The 17,231-nt window shown below is 38.9% G+C and overlaps 1 non-coding gene across 1 annotated transcript; it reads left to right on the top strand.

Moving 5' to 3' along the window:
* Nucleotides 1-9,381: 9,381 nt before the first annotated feature.
* Nucleotides 9,382-9,489, top strand: LOC130972518 (small nucleolar RNA R71). The gene has a single exon (XR_009083680.1). It is a non-coding gene; the product is annotated as a small nucleolar RNA R71 (small nucleolar RNA).
* Nucleotides 9,490-17,231: the final 7,742 nt, after the last annotated feature.

The raw sequence follows: 17,231 nt of genomic DNA, 5'->3' as shown, positions 1-17,231 counted from the left end.
AAGTTAGTGATTTTCGAAAATTAGAGATAAAATGTAATTAAAATTAAAACATGAAATAATTAATTAATTAAAAAGAATTTTTGAAAAAGAGAGAGATATTTTCGAAAATTAGAGAGGGAAAAGTATTTAGGTGGTTTTGAAAAAGATAAGAAACAAACAATAAGTTAGTTAGTTGATTGAAAAAGATTTGAAATCAAAATTGAAAAAGATAAGAAGATAGGAAGTTAGATAAGATATTTTTGAAATCAAATTTTGAAAAAGATAAAATTTTTGAAAAAGATAAGATAAAAGATAAAAAAGATTTAATTTAAAAATTTTTGAAATTATTTACTTCACTAACAAGAAACTACAAGATAAGATTCTAGAACTTAAAGATTGAACCTTTCTTAACAAGAAAGTAACAAACTTCAAATTTTTGAACCAATCACATTAATTATTAGTGAATTTTCGAAAATTACATATAAAGATAAGAAAAAGATTTTGAAAATAATTTGAAAAAGATTTTTGAAATTTTCGAAAAATAGAAAAAAAAATGAAAAAGATATGATTTTTGAAAAAGATTTTGAAAAGATAAGATTTTTAAAATTGAAATTTTGACTTGACTTGTAAGAAATAACTAATTTTGAAAATTTTGACCAAGTCAATCCCAAAATTTCGAAATTTTGGAGGGAAATAAGGAAAAGATATTTTTTTTTTAAATTTTTAAGGAAAAACACAAAAATGACCCAAAACATGAAAATTTTGGATCAAGACACAAGATGCATGCAAGAATGCTATGAATGTCAAGATGAACACCAAGAACACTATGAAGATCATGATGAACATCAAGAACATAATTTTGAAAAATTTTTGATGCAAAGAAAATATGCAAGACACCAAACTTAGAAATCTTTAATGCATGGAAAATATGAATGCAAAAATGCACATGAAAAACAACAAACAACACAAAACAAGAAATCATCAAGATCAAACAAGAGGACTTTATCAAGAACAACTTGAAGATCATGAAGAACACTATGAATGCATGAGATTTTCGAAAAAATGCAAGAAAAATTTTAAAAGCATGCAATTGACACCAAACTTAAAAATTAACACAAGATTCAAACAAGAAACACAAAATATTTTTGGTTTTTATGATTTTCTAATTTTTTTTGGATTTTTATTAATTATTTTCGAAAATAAAGTTTTGAAAAACGAAAAATAAAAGAAAAATTTTTGAAAAAGATTTTTGAAAAGAAAAGTACCTAATCTGAGCAACAAGATGAACCGTCAGTTGTCCATACTCGAACAATCCCCGGCAACGGCGCCAAAAACTTGGTGCACGAAATTGTGATCACATCAATGTAGTATTTTTTGTTGTTGTATGGAATCATTATTATGGCACTTATGTGTGACACAACTCCTTTCAACTAACCAGCAAGTGTACTGGGTCGTCCAAGTAATAACCTTACGTGAGTAAGGGTCGAATCCACAGAGATTGTTGGTATGAAGCAAGCTATGGTCACCTTGTAGATCTCAGTCAGGCGAATTAAACATGATATTTAATTAGATTCCAATAAAATAGAAAATAAATAATAAAAAGGATAGAAATACTTATGTAGATTCATTGGTAGGAATTTCAGATAAGCGGAATGGAGATGCTGTAGAGCTCTCGGACGCCTGCTCTCCTATTCCTTCTACTCAATCCTTCTTACTCCTTTCCATGGCAAGCTTTGTATAGGGGTTCACCATCAGCTGTGGCTACTTTCATCCTCTCGGGGAAATATCCTATGCGGCTGTCACTCGCACAGCTAACCAGTCTGGAGGCATCACCCATGGCTGATGGCTACATCCCATCCTCGCAGTGAAAGCTAATGCTCACGCACTCTGTCACAGTACGGCCAATCACCGGTTGGTTCCCTCCCCTACTGGAATAGAATCCATTGATTCTTTTGCGTTGTCACTACGCCCAGCAGGTTACAAGTTTGAAGCACGTCACAGTCATTCATTACCGGAATCCTACTCGGACACCACAGACAAGGTAGACTTTCCGGATTCCCAGGATCCTACTCGGAACACCACAGACAAGGTTGGACTTTCCGGATCCTCATAAATGCCGCCATCCATCTAGCTTATACCACGAAGATTCTGTTGGGGAATCTAAGAGATACACATTCAAGCTCTGTTGCATGTAGAACGAAAGTGGTTGTCAATCACGCGCGTTCATAAGTGAGAATAATAATGAGGGTTATCTAACTCATCACATTCATCATGTTCTTGGGTGCGAATGAATATCTTGGAATAAGAATAAAAGAGGAATTGAATAAAAGAAAATAGAACTTCATTAATCTTTGAGGTACAGCAGAGCTCCACACCCTTAATCTATGGTGTGCAGAAACTCCACCGTTGAAAATACATAAGTGAAAGAGGTTCAGGCATGGCCGAATGGCCAGCCCCCTAAACCGTGATCAATGATCTCCTAAGATGAAGAATAAAACAAAACTGAGACCAAAGATGTCTAATACAATAGATAAATGTCCTATATATACTAGACTAGCTACTAGGGTTTACATGAGTAAGTAATTGATGCATAAATCCACTTCCGGGGCCCACTTGGTGTATGTTTGGGCTGAGCTTGATCAATCCACGAGCTGAGGCTTCTCTTGGAGTTGAACTTCGAGTTATGACGTGTTTTGGGCGTTCAACTCCGGATCATGACGTTTTTCTGGCGTTTAACTCCAGAAAGGAGCGTGAACTTGGCGTTTAACGCCAAGTTACGTCGTCATTATTCGAATAAAGTATGGACTATTATATATTGCTGGAAAGCCCTGGATGTCTACTTTCCAACGCCGTTGAGAGCGCGCCATTTGGAGTTCTGTAGCTCCAGAAAATCCATTTCGAGTTCAGGGAGGTCAGAATCCAACAGCATCAGCAGTCCTTTTGTCAGCCTTTTTCAGAGTTTTGCTCAAATCCCTCAATTTCAGTCAGAATTTACCTGAAATCACAGAAAAACACACAAACTCATAGTAAAGTCCAGAAATGTGAATTTAACATAAAAACTAATGAAAACATCCCTAAAAGTAGCTTAAACTTACTAAAAACTATATAAAAACAATGCCAAAAAGCGTATAAATTATCCGCTCATCAATGGCCCCAAGAACTTGGTGCTCAATACCATGGCATAAACACAACTTTGCACAACTAACCAGCAAGTGCACTGGGTCGTCCAAGTAATAAACCTTACGCGAGTAAGGGTCGATCCCACGGAGATTGTTGGTATGAAGCAAGCTATGGTCACCTTGTAAATCTTAGTCAGGCAGACTCAAATGGGTATAGTGATATACGAATAAAGCATAAAGATAAAGATAGAGGTACTTATGTAATTCATTGGTAGGAACTTCAGATAAGCGTATGAAGATGCTTTCCCTTCCGTCTCTCTGCTTTCCTACTGTCTTCATCCAATCCTTCTTACTCCTTTCCATGGCAAGCTTATGCAAGGGTTTCACCGTTGTCAGTGGCTACCTCCCATCCTCTCAGTGAAAACGTTCCTATGCTCTGTCACAGCATGGCTAATCATCTGTCGGTTCTCGGTCAGGCCGGAATAGAATCCAGTGATTCTTTTGCGTCTGTCACTAACGCCCCGCCTGCTAGGAGTTTGAAGCACGTCACAGTCATTCAATCATTGAATCCTACTCAGAATACCACAGACAAGGTTAGACCTTCCAGATTCTCTTGAATGCCGCCATCAGTTCTAGCCTATACCACGAAGACTCTGATCTCACGGAATGGCTGGCTCGTTTGTCAGGCGAGCACTCGGTTGTCAGGCGATCAACCATGCATCGTGTATCAGGAATCCAAGAGATATTCACCCAATCTAAGGTAGAACGGAGGTGGTTATCAGTCACACGTTCATAGGTGAGAATGATGATGAGTGTCACGGATCATCACATTCATCAAGTTGAAGAACAAGTGATATCTTGGACAAAGAACAAGCGGAATTGAATAGAAGAACAATAGTAATTGCATTAATACTCGAGGTACAGCAGAGCTCCACACCTTAATCTATGGTGTGTAGAAACTCCACCGTTGAAAATACATAAGAACAAGAGTGATCATTGGTTTCGGCCCCCAGAGAGGGAACCAGAAGAACCAAGATGTTCAGATACAATAGTAAAAGGTCCTACTTATAGAAAACTAGTAGCCTAGGGTGTACAGAGATGAGTAAATGACATAAAAATCCACTTCCGGGCCCACTTGGTGTGTGCTTGGGCTGAGCAATGAAGCATTTTCGTGTAGAGACTCTTCCTGGAGTTAAACGCCAGCTTTTATGCCAGTTTGGGCGTTTAACTCCCATTTTGGTGCCAGTTCCGGCGTTTAACGCTGGGATTTCTGAGGGTGACTTTGAACGCCGGTTTGGGCCATCAAATCTTGGGCAAAGTATGGACTATCATATATTTCTGGAAAGCCCAGGATGTCTACTTTCCAACGCCGTTAAGAGCGCGCCAATTGGGCTTCTGTAGCTTCAGAAAATCCACTTCGAGTGCAGGGAGGTCAGAATCCAATAGCATCTGCAGTCCTTTTCAGTCTCTGGATCAGATTTTTGCTCAGGTCCCTCAATTTCAGCCAGAAAATACCTGAAATCACAGAAAAACACACAAACTCATAGTAAAGTCCAGAAAAGTGAATTTTAACTAAAAACTAATAAAAATATACTAAAAACTAACTAGATCATACTAAAAACATACTAAAAACAATGCCAAAAAGCATACAAATTATCCGCTCATCACAACACCAAACTTAAATTGTTGCTTGTCCCCAAGCAACTAAAAATCAAATAAGATAAAAAGAAGAGAATATGCAATGAATTCCAAAAACATCTATGAAGATCAGTATTAATTAGATGAGCGGGGCTTTTAGCTTTTTGCCTCTGAATAGTTTTGGCATCTCACTCTATCCTTTGCAACTCAGAATGATTGGCTTCTTTAGGAACTCAGAATCCAGATAGTGTTATTGATTCTCCTAGTTAAGTATGATGATTCTTGAACACAGCTACTTTATGAGTCTTGGCCGTGGCCCAAAGCACTCTGTCTTCCAGTATTACCACCGGATACATACATGCCACAGACACATAATTGGGTGAACCTTTTCAGATTGTGACTCAGCTTTGCTAGAGTCTCCAATTAGAGGTGTCCAGGGTTCTTAAGCACACTCTTTTTGCCTTGGATCACAACTTTATTCTTTCTTTTTCTTTCTTTTTTTCTTTCTCTTTTTTTTTTCGATTTTTTTTCCGCCTCTTTTTTTTTTGTATTCACTGCTTTTTCTTGCTTCAAGAATCATTTTTAATGATTTTTCAGATCCTCAGTAACATGTCTCCTTTTTCATCATTCTTTCAAGAGCCAACATTCATGAACCACAAATTCAAAAGACATATGCACTGTTTAAGCATACATTCAGAAGACAAAAGTAATGCCACCACATCAAAATAATTAAACTGCTATAAAATTCAAAATTCATGCAATTCTTTTTCTTTTTCAATTTAAGAACATTTGTTTATTTAAGAAAGGTGATGGATTCATAGGAAATTCATAACTTTAAGGCATAGACACTAAGACACTAATGATCACAAGACACAAACATGGACAAACATAAGCATTAATTTTCGAAAAACAGGAAATAAAGAACAAGGAGATTAAAGAACGGGTCCACCTTAGTGATGGCGGCTTTTTCTTCCTCTTGAAGATCCTATGGAGTGCTTGAGCTCCTCAATGTCTCTTCCTTGTCTTTGTTGCTCCTCTCTCATGATCCTTTGATCTTCTCTAATTTCATGGAGGATGATGGAGTGTTCTTGATGCTCCACCCTTAGTTGTCCCATGTTGGAACTCAGTTCTCCTAGGGAGGTGTTCAGTTGCTCCCAATAGTTTTGTGGAGGAAAGTGCATCCCTTGAGGCATCTCAGGGATCTCATGATGAGTGGGGTCTCTTGTGTGCTCCATCCTTTTCTTAGTGATGGGCTTATCCTTATCAATGGGGATGTCTCCCTCTATGTCAACTCCAACTGAATAACAGAGGTGACAAATGAGATGAGGAAAGGCTAACCTTGCTAAGGTAGAGGACTTGTCCGCCACCTTATAGAGTTCTTGGGCTATAACCTCATGAACTTCCACTTCTTCTCCAATCATGATGCTATGAATCATGATGGCCCGGTCTAGAGTAACTTCGGACCGGTTGCTAGTGGGAATGATTGAGCGTTGGATAAACTCCAACCATCCTCTAGCCACGGGTTTGAGGTCATGCCTTCTCAATTGAACCGGCTTCCCTCTTGAATCTCTCTTCCATTGGGCGTCCTCTTCACAAATGTTAGTGAGGACTTGGTCCAACCTTTGATCAAAGTTGACCCTTCTAGTGTAAGGATGTTCATCTCCTTGCATCATAGGCAAGTTGAATGCCAACCTTACATTTTCCGGACTAAAATCCAAGTATTTCCCCCGAACCATAGTAAGATAATTCTTTGGATCCGGGTTCACACTTTGATCATGGTTCTTGGTGATCCATGCATTGGCATAGAACTCTTGAACCATTAAGATTCCGACTTGTTGAATGGGGTTGGTAAGAATTTCCCAACCTCTTCTTCGGATCTCATGTCGGATCTCCGGATATTCACCCTTTTTGAGTGAAAAAGGGACCTCGGGGATCACCTTCTTCAAGGCCACAACTTCATAGAAGTGGTCTTGATGCACCCTTGAGATGAATCTTTCCATCTCCCATGACTCGGAGGTAGAAGCTTTTGCCTTCCCTTTCCTCTTTCTAGAGGTTTCTCCGGCCTTGGATGCCATAAATGGTTATGAAAAAATGACAAAGCAACGCTTTTACCACACCAAACTTAAAAGGTTTGCTCGTCCTCGAGCAAAAGAAGAAAGAAGAGAGTAGAAGAAGAAGAAATGAGGAAGAAGGGAATGGCTTTTGTGTTCGGCCAAAGAGGGGGAGAAGTGGTGTTTAGGTTGTGTGAAAATGAAGGGGTGAAGAAGGGTATATATAGGAGAGGGGGAAGGGTAAAGTTCGGTCAAGTGAGGGTGGGTTTGGGTGGGAAAGTGGTTTGAATTTGAATGGTGAGGTAGGTGGGGTTTTATGAAGGATGGATGTGAGTGGTGAAGAGAAAGAAGGGATTTGATAGGTGAAGGGTTTTTGGGGAAGAGGTATTGAGGTGATTGGTGAATGAGTGAAGAAGAGAGAGAGTGGTGGGGTTGGTGGGGATCCTGTGGGGTCCACAGATCCTGTGGTGTCAAGGAAAAGTCATCCCTGCACCAAATGGCAAGCAAAATCACGTTTTGAGCCAATTCTGGCGTTAAACGCCGGGCTGGTGCCCATTTCTGGCGTTTAACGCCAGGTTCTTGCCCTTTTCTGGCGTTTAACGCCAGTCTGGTGCCCCTTTCTGGCGTTAAACGCCCAGAATGGTGCCAGACTGGGCGTTAAACGCCCAACTGCTACTCTTACTGGCGTTTAAACGCCAGTAAGTTCTTCCTCCAGGGTGTGCTGTTTTTCTTCCTGTTTTTCATTCTGTTTTTGCTTTTTCAATTGATTTTGTGACTTCTCATGATCATCAACCTACAAAATAAAATAGAATAACAAAAGAAAATAGATAACATATAACATTGGGTTGCCTCCCAACAAGCGCTTCTTTAATGTCAGTAGCTTGACAGATGGCTCTCATGGAGCCTCACATTTTCTCAGAGCAATGTTGGAACCTCCCAACACCAAACTTAGAGTTTGAATGTGGGGGTTCAACACCAAACTTAGAGTTTGGTTGTGGCCTCTCAACACCAAACTTAAAGTTTGACTGTGGGGGCTCTGTTTGACTCTGATTTGAGAGAAGCTCTTCATGCTTCCTCTCCATGGTGACAGAGGGATATCCTTGAGCCTTAAACACAAAGGATTCTTCATTCACTTGAATGATCAGTTCGCCTCTATCAACATCAATCACAGCCTTTGCTGTGGCTAGGAAGGGTCTGCCAAGGATGATGGTTTCATCCATGCACTTCCCAGTCTCTAGGACTATGAAATCAGCAGGGATGTAATGGTCTTCAATCTTCACCAAAACATCCTCTACAAGTCCATGAGCTTGTTTTCTTGAGTTGTCTGCCATCTCTAATGAGATTCTTGCAGCTTGCACCTCAAAGATCCCTAGCTTCTCCATTACAGAGAGAGGCATGAGATTTACACTTGACCCTAAGTCACACAGAGCCTTCTTGAAGGTCATGGTGCCTATGGTACAAGGTATTGAAAACTTCCCAGGATCTTGTCTCTTTTGAGGTAATTTCTGCCTAGACAAGTCATCCAGTTCTTTGGTGAGCAAAGGAGGTTCATTCTCCCAAGTCTCATTTCCAAATAACTTGTCATTTAGCTTCATGATTGCTCCAAGGTATTTAGCAACTTGCTCTTCAGTGACATACTCATCCTCTTCAGAGGAAGAATACTCATCAGAGCTCATGAATGGCAGAAGTAAGTCCAGTGGAATCTCTATGGTCTCATTTTGAGCCTCAGATTCCCATGGTTCCTCATTGGGGAACTCAGTGGAGGTCAGTGCACGCCCACTGAGGTCTTCCTCAGTGGCGTTCACTTCCTCTCCTTCCTCTCCAAATTCGGCCATGTTGATGGCCTTGCACTCTCCTTTTGGATTTTCTTCTGTATTGCTTGGGAGAGTACTAGGAGGGAGTTCAGTAACTTTCTTGCTCAGCTGTCCCACTTGTGCCTCCAAATTCCTAATGGAGGACCTTGTTTCAGTCATGAAACTTTGAGTGGTTTTGATTAGATCAGAGACCATAGTTGCTAAGTCAGAGGGGTTCTGCTTAGAATTCTCTGTCTGTTGCTGAGAAGATGATGGAAATGGCTTGCCATTGCTAAACCTATTTCTTCCACCATTATTGTTGTTGAAACCTTGTTGAGGTTTCTCTTGATTCTTCCATGAGAAATTTGGGTAATTTCTCCATGAAGAATTATAGGTGTTTCCATAGGGTTCTCCTAGGTAATTCACCTCTTCCATTGAAGGGTTCTCAGGATCATAAGCTTCTTCTTCAGATGAAGCATCCTTAGTACTGCTTGGTGCACTTTGCATTCCAGACAGACTTTGAGAAATCAAATTGACTTGTTGAGTCAATATCTTGTTCTGAGCCAATATGGCATTCAGAGTATCAATCTCAAGAACTCCTTTCTTCTGATTAGTCCCATTGTTCACAGGATTCCTTTCAGAAGTGTACATGAATTGGTTATTTGCAACCATTTCAATCAGCTCTTGAGCTTCTGCAGGCGTCTTCTTCAAATGAAGAGATCCTCCAGCAGAGCTATCCAAAGACATCTTGGATAGTTCAGAGAGACCATCATAGAAAATACCTATGATGCTCCATTCAGAAAGCATGTCAGGAGGACATTTTCTGATCAATTGTTTGTATCTTTCCCAAGCTTCATAGAAGAATTCTCCATCCTTCTGTCTGAAGGTTTAGACTTCCACTCTAAGCTTACTCAATTTTTGAGGTGGAAAGAACTTTGCCAAGAAGGCATTGACTAGCTTTTCCCATGAGTCCAGGCTTTCTTTAGGTTGTGAGTCCAACCATGTCCTAGCTCTGTCTCTTACAGCAAAAGGGAATAGCATAAGTCTGTAGACTTCAGGGTCAACCCCATTAGTCTTGACAGTGTCACAGATTTGCAAGAACTCAGCCAAAAACTGATGAGGATCTTCCAATGGAAGTCCATGGAACTTGCAATTCTGTTGCATTAGAGAAACTAATTGAGGCTTAAGCTCAAAGTTGTTTGCTCCAATGGCAGGGATAGAGATGCTTCTCCCATAGAAGTCGGGAGTAGGTGCAGTAAAGTCACCTAGCACCTTCCTTGCATTGTTTGCATTGTTGTTGTTTTTGGCTGCCATGTGTTCTTCTTCTTTGAAGATTTCTGTTAGGTCCTCTGTAGAGAGTTGTGCGTTAGCTTCTCTTAGCTTTCGCTTCAAGGTCCTTTCAGGTTCAAGGTCAGCTTCAACAAGAATGCCTTTGTCTCTGCTCCTGCTCATATGAAAGAGAAGAGAACAAGAAAATGTGGAATCCTCTATGTCACAGTATAGAGATTCCTTGAGGTGTCAGAAGAACAGAAAAATAGAAGAAAGAGGTAGAAGAATTCGAACTAAATCAGAGAGAGTTCGAATTGTGCATTGAGAAGGAGTGGTACTCCATAAATAGAAGGATGTGAGAAGAGAGGAGGAGCTTTTTCGAAAATTAAGTTAAAGAATTTGAAAACATTTTGAAAAACACTAATTGATTTTCGAAAATAAGAGTGGGAAAGAAATCAAGTGATTTTTGAAAAAGATTTTGAAATTAGAAGTCAAAAAGATTTGATTGAAAACTATTTTGAAAAAGATGAGGTTAAGAAGATATGATTGGAAAAAAATATGTGATTGAAAAGATATGATTTGAGAACAATTTTAAAAAGATTTGATTTTAAAAATTAATAACTTGGCTATCAAGAAAAGATATGATTCAAACATTAAACCTTTCTCAACAGAAAAGGTAACATACTTGAAATGTTCAATCAAATCATTAATTGTTAGCAAGTATCTTTGAAAAAGGAAAGAAATTGATTTTGAAAACATTTGATTGAAAAGATATGATTTGAAAAAGATTTGATTTTGAAAAACTTTGAAAACTTGAAAAAAAATTGATTTGAAAACAAAATCCTCCCCCTTGTGCCATCCTGGCGTTAAACGCCCAGAATGGTGCACATTCTGGCGTTTAACGCCCAATGCACTACCTTTTTGGGCGTTAAACGCCCAACCAGGCACCCTGGCTGGCGTTTAAACGCCAGTCTGTCCTTCTTCACTGGGCGTTTTGAACGCCCAGCTTTTTCTGTGTAATTCCTCTGCTGCATGTTTTGAATCTTCAGTTCCCTGTACTATTGTCTTGAAAATAGAACCAAGATCAAATAAACAATGCATTGCAAGACACCAAACTTAAAATTAGACACTAGACTCAAACAAGAAACATAAAATATTTTTGGTTTTTATGATTTTGAAATTTTTTTGTGCTTTTTTTTTTGGATTTTTCGAAAATTATATGGAAATAGAAAATAAAGGTTTCAGAATTCTTAGTTTGGATTCCAGGAATCATTGCAATGCTAGTCTAAGACTCCGGTCCAGGAATTAGACATGGCTTCACAGCCAGCCAAGCTTTCAACGAAAGCTTCGGTCCAAAACACTAGACATGGCCAATGGCCAGCCAAGCCTTAGCAGATCATTGCTCCAATAACAAGATTGATAGAGATCAACAAGCTCTTGTGATGATCAGTTGAAACCTCGGTCCAATAAAATTAGACATGGCTTTACAGCCAGCCAGACTTCAACAGATCATCATGAAACACTAGAATTCATTCTTAAGAACTCTGAAGAAAAATACCTAATCTAAGCAACAAGATGAACCGTCAGTTGTCCATACACAAAACAATCCCCGGCAACGGCGCCAAAAACTTGGTGTGCGAAATTGTGATCACTACTTTTCACAACTCAAATAATCCCTAGTAATGGCCCCAAGAACTTGGTGCTCAATACCATGGCATAAACACAACTTTGCACAACTAACCAGCAAGTGCACTGGGTCGTCCAAGTAATAAACCTTACGCGAGTAAGGGTCGATCCCACGGAGATTGTTGGTATGAAGCAAGCTATGGTCACCTTGTAAATCTTAGTCAGGCAGACTCAAATGGGTATAGTGATATACGAATAAAGCATAAAGATAAAGATAGAGGTACTTATGTAATTCATTGGTAGGAACTTCAGATAAGCGTATGAAGATGCTTTCCCTTCCGTCTCTCTGCTTTCCTACTATCTTCATCCAATCCTTCTTACTCCTTTCCATGGCAAGCTTATGCAAGGGTTTCACCGTTGTCAGTGGCTACCTCCCATCCTCTCAGTGAAAACGTTCCTATGCTCTGTCACAGCATGGCTAATCATCTGTCGGTTCTCGGTCAGGCCGGAATAGAATCCAGTGATTCTTTTGCGTCTGTCACTAACGCCCCGCCTGCTAGGAGTTTGAAGCACGTCACAGTCATTCAATCATTGAATCCTACTCAGAATACCACAGACAAGGTTAGACCTTCCGGATTCTCTTGAATGCCACCATCAGTTCTAGCCTATACCACGAAGACTCTGATCTCACGGAATGGCTGGCTCGTTTGTCAGACGAGCACTCGGTTGTCAGGCGATCAACCATGCATCGTGTATCAGGAATCCAAGAGATATTCACCCAATCTAAGGTAGAACGGAGGTGGTTGTCAGTCACACGTTCATAGGTGAGAATGATGATGAGTGTCACGGATCATCACATTCATCAAGTTGAAGAACAAGTGATATCTTGGACAAAGAACAAGCGGAATTAAATAGAAGAACAATAGTAATTGCATTAATACTCGAGGTACAGCAGAGCTCCACACCTTAATCTATGGTGTGTAGAAACTCCACCGTTGAAAATACATAAGAACAAGAGTGATCATTGGTTTCGGCCCCCAGAGAGGGAACCAGAAGAACCAAGATGTTCAGATACAATAGTAAAAGGTCCTACTTATAGAAAACTAGTAGCCTAGGGTGTACAGAGATGAGTAAATGACATAAAAATCCACTTCCGGGCCCACATGGTGTGTGCTTGGGCTGAGCAATGAAGCATTTTCGTGTAGAGACTCTTCCTGGAGTTAAACGCCAGCTTTTATGCCAGTTTGGGCGTTTAACTCCCATTTTGGTGTCAGTTCCGGCGTTTAACGCTGGGATTTCTGAGGGTGACTTTGAACGCCGGTTTGGGCCATCAAATCTTAGGCAAAGTATGGACTATCATATATTGCTGGAAAGCCCAGGATGTCTACTTTCCAACGCCGTTAAGAGCGCGCCAATTGGGCTTCTGTAGCTCCAGAAAATCCACTTCGAGTACAGGGAGGTCAGAATCCAACAACATCTGCAGTCCTTTTCAGTCTCTGGATCAGATTTTTGCTCAGGTCCCTCAATTTCAGCCAGAAAATACCTGAAATCACAGAAAAACACACAAACTCATAGTAAAGTCCAGAAAAGTGAATTTTAACTAAAAACTAATAAAAATATACTAAAAACTAACTAGATCATACTAAAAACAATGCCAAAAAGCGTACAAATTATCCGCTCATCAACCTCCTTCACCAAAACGTCATATCCCCCAGAACCAACAGAGATATGAATCCTCTCCTAAATCGCTTCAATTTCCCACGTATCAATTTGCACACGACCTACAATGAACGAGCTGCACAATTCTGTCTCCTTCGCACACCCAACTACTATTTTTCATTGGCCTCCTATCATATTGAAAGTGTCAATTGACCATGCATGCAACGGAATCCTGAAACATTCAAGCCACACCCTTCTAGTTTCACTACGCTCTGATTCTTTCCACCTCCCTACCCAGTGAAAACTTGTAACAAACAATTCAACTTAAAGGTGTATGTTTCTTCAGCATGATGAACACTATCAAAGGTCAAGAAAGCTTTGTACACTCCCAATTCCTGCACTTGGACGACGGAAGGCAAAATCTTTGCTGTTATTTTCTACAAAAAGATGCAATCAATAGGCTTCTTCGTAACCCCTACAAGGCTTCTCTGCAACCATTCTAGATTTTCTTTCGCTACTGCAACTTCCATCTTCCTTGTCTCGCCATTCCCCTGTAGGTTTTTTACAATTTTCTTCGTCCGTAATACTTGTCCAGTTGACAATAAGCCATCGTCGCCTACTTCCCGATGTGGCTGCTGAGTTGATGGGTTTTCCTTATCATCTTCTCGTTGTCCCTTATCTCTGTCTGTGGCTCCCGCCATTCTTCTGTACTTAGCCTTTCCTACAAAGACAACATTACCTCTTAGTCTCATCTGGTTTATGTCCGCTATAGCTTTGAGTGCCCCTCCTTTCGTCGTGTACCGTATGAAGGAAAACATGTAAATGTCACCAGTTTTTTATTTTTGGGGATAGATATATATCATTGATGCACCCAGTCCAGTTGAACAACTGGAATAACTCTCTCTTTGATATGTCTTCTGGGAGATTATCAACAAAAAATGGAGAAAGACTCATATTCCAACCGTCGATACTCTTCTCTGTTCCAAACTTTGGGATCCTTGCCAAGTTCCTTAGACCTACCCCTCCATGTGTTTCCTTCTCACACTCTCATCCCCCCCACATTATGATTGTAATTAAAGAGCATGACTAAACCATATGTTCTGAAGTGAAAATTCCTAAATGCTGTTGTGTCAAAGACTTTGAGAAAAAACCTTGTTCTTGGTATGGATAACTTTGAGTGCAAAATGGTGCTGCCAAACACACTAAATAGCAAAAAAAAAAAATCAATCACCCATTTTTTTTGGTGATCTTTTTTTAATGGCATACCAAACCAACTTTCAAAGTGCTCTTTTATTATTCTTGATATTTTCCAAAGATGTCTAGCATCAGTTATCAAAACACACCATATCTGCCAAAAAAACTCACAAATAACAAACAGGTGGTACATACTTTTAACATATTTATTACACAATACACATATAGTATCATTTTGCTCAATTATACCCAATCTACTCAATCTATCCTTAGTATTAACTCTACTGACTAAGGCAAACTAAGTAAATAATTTAACTAGTAGTGGAACCAATTCTCTCCATATATTTTTAGTGAAACTAAAGCTTGATATGTCTTCTGGTATTGCCTTTTCCTGCAACACCTGCACAAAAGAGTTAATAGTAAAAATACAATTTTTATCAAATTTTCACACCATATTGTCCTCTCTTTCTCTTATCAGCTTCGCCGACTTCAAGACAATATGTAGTTGATTTAATAGTTCCAACTCCCACTGGTATAGTTCTCTTCTCCAACAGAAGTTTTGAACTCACTTTATGTCATCCCAAAATCCACATTCTCTTATGACAGATCATTTTTTGTTTGAAATCGAGAAAAACCTTGGAAAAATGTGACTTTTAAACTACCACAATGTAACCACGCATCCTCCCAGAACCTAATTCGCCTGCCATCTTCAAGTTTCATTGATAACCCACTGATCATTTTTTCTCTCACCTGCTGCTCCTTAATCTATATTATTAGGGTTCAGATTATTATATGTGCAAATAATCTTTTTTCATAGCATACACTCTTTCTTAGAAAACCTCCACCACTACTTAAACAATAGTGCATAATTTCGAACCATAGAATTTTCTACCCCCAAACCTCCAAGATTTTTAGGAGTCTGGACTATGCCCCATATAATCTGAGCAATCCCAGGTTTTTCATTCTCCTTGCCCTAGAAAAATTTTTGCTGCTAAGCAATCAACTTTTCTGCAACTGCTTTTGCCATCTTGTACAGACTCAAATAATAAATTGGCAAGCTATTGAGAACAGACTTGATAAGAACTAACTTTCCATCCCTATCCAATGTCTTCACTTTCCATAGACTTAACTTCTCTTCTACTTTGTCAACTACTGGTTTCCAAGTTTTCACCAGACGGGGGTTCGCTCCTAAGTACATTCCAAGATCTTTCACCGGTAACACTGCCTCTTTACACCCTAGTATAGCACACATCCGATGCACCCATTCTGTATCACAATTTACCGGAATCAGGCTCGAATTATCAAATTTGATACTCAAACTAGACATCAGCACAAAATACCGAAGAAGTCTTTTGTAGTTCTGAATAGTCTCTTCCTCGGGGGGGGGGGGGGGGATGGCGAATAAAATAGTGTCATCTACAACTTCTTATAAAAATCGTTTATTGAAATATTAATTCTTGCATGATTCTTCACTAGTCTTATATTAATCACCAATGCATCAATAAGTTTATTTCTACTTGCTAAAGCAATTCCATGGAGGTACTTTGTGTTCTTATCCATGTCTTTTGCATGTCGAGACCATGACATTTGTTTTCAATGAATCTCTTTTCTAACATACCATCTCTCACAACCACTGACTAGTGCTTTCCTCCTTGGACGTTTGAAAGAAGCTCATTACAATTTTTGTGAACTCCTCCAATCTCTTCCCAACACTTCTTGTTAAAATTCATATTGTAACCATTATTTCCTGGTGCTTTAGACAACCCACAATCCCATATTGTCTCTTTTACTTCTTCAACTGATGACATCACCTCTAAAGCTATAGAATCATCTTCATTAATCCGATTAACCAAACCTTTGCTGAACCCAATTTCGGAGAAGCTTCCTGATGATACAACTTCTTATAAAAATTGTTTATTGAAATTTTGATTCTTGCATGATTCCTTAGTAGTCTTTCATTAATCACCAATGCATCAATCTGGTTATTTCTTCTTGTTGAAGCAATGCCATAGAAGTACTTTGTGTTCTTATTCATGTTCTTTGTATGTCAAGACCGTGACATCTGTTTTCAATGAATCTCTTTTCTAACATACTATCTCTCACAACCACTGACTAGTGCTTTCCTCCTTGCCTCCACTGTCTCATCATACTCCTACTACTTACTTTCTCATCTAACTTCTTTATTTCTTTTTCAAATTACTTTTTCCTCTTGTCAATGTTACCAAACTTCCCCCTATGTCACCTACTTAATGGTACCGTCAGTGCCTTCAGCTTATTTGTAAATTGGACAACACCTATACCCTTCCATATCTACAAGAATCCTTCATAAGTAAATCAGAAATCAAGACATTTAAAAGGTCTTGGACCTTCACCCATCCTTATAACTTCCAAAACTATGGGATAATAGTTAGATAAACCCCTCAACCCTCAATTCAACCTCGTGTTAGGAAACTCCTCTAGCCATTTTACGCTCACCATAATTTTATCAATACGACTACAAGAATAGATTTTGAACCAGGTGAATTTATGATCATTTAGTGGTAAGTCCATTAACTTTATATTTTATACACGTAGTATCAAAGTCAATTTGCCTCTACCTTGCCATTTCAAAATTCAATTACTGTGTGATTACTATTTTCAAAAGAAAAAAAAATACATAGTATGAATTTTGGAATGATAATTTTTATATATTTATAGGATAAAGAGAATCATTGAAATTAAAATTGACATACCATGAGAAGAGAAAATAATAAATAATACTCTCTGAAGAAATTTTCCAAATTTGTGCTGTAGTTGTTCTTCATAATGGCATAATTTTTCATTCCATAAGTTTTCTCATTCTTGAATTCTCATTTTTGAATTAAATAAAAAAGGAAACTTATTCTTCATAATGGCATAATTTT

The sequence above is a fragment of the Arachis stenosperma genome, chromosome 3 (assembly GCF_014773155.1).
Source record: "Arachis stenosperma cultivar V10309 chromosome 3, arast.V10309.gnm1.PFL2, whole genome shotgun sequence".
Taxonomy (NCBI): Eukaryota; Viridiplantae; Streptophyta; class Magnoliopsida; order Fabales; family Fabaceae; genus Arachis; species Arachis stenosperma.
The sequence above is the reverse complement of the archived record's forward strand: the minus strand, read 5'-3'. Positions and strand labels throughout refer to the sequence as shown.